This window comes from Culex pipiens, chromosome 2 (assembly GCF_016801865.2).
Source record: "Culex pipiens pallens isolate TS chromosome 2, TS_CPP_V2, whole genome shotgun sequence".
NCBI classification, from domain to species: Eukaryota; Metazoa; Arthropoda; class Insecta; order Diptera; family Culicidae; genus Culex; species Culex pipiens.
The window spans coordinates 165699264-165699989 of NC_068938.1; positions in this window are offsets into that span (position 1 = coordinate 165699264).

Consider the following 726-nt stretch of genomic DNA (forward strand, 5'->3'; position numbering starts at 1 on the left):
GATGAGATGACTCTGGAGATAAACTTGGGAATCATTTTTATTACTGAATCATAATAGATTAAGATCATCTTCGTATATTACTGGATATCAAAAAAAATCTTTAAAAATGTAAATAAATAAAAAAAACATTTTAAAAGTTTTTTGAAAAGGTCCAATAAAGATTTTTTTTTTTGAATTTAAGGTGTTTTGAATTTGGTTTATTGGACGTTAAAAAACTCCGAAAATGATTTACATAATGCAGTTGAGATTGTTTTTAAAAGTTAATGTCATTCTCTCCAAAAACAAAAAATTAAGAACTTTTAAATTTCCTAATAATTACAACACTTTTCATTTTTGGACTTGTCTTTAAATATTTTTAATGAAGTGCCATTCCAATGGATAAATATAAATGACGACCCAAATTTAAAAAAATGCAAATAAAAAAAATATAAAATTCAAAATAAATAATGCAAAATATTAAATTATTATTGAAAACATTTTATAATTTCCTATAATAATTTATCAACATTCGATCTAAACTTTGAAAAACATTTGCAACGGACTTATTAGCAAAACATATAAAAAACTCTTGATTTCAAAAATTCTCATAAATTTTGCCAATCATCATGATTGTGAAAAAATACCCAAAACTTACATAGAACTATGTATTTTTATTTTGTTAAATGATCGGGAATTTTTCATTCATTTCAAAAATAGCACTAAAAAGCTTCATCATCCTGGTATAAG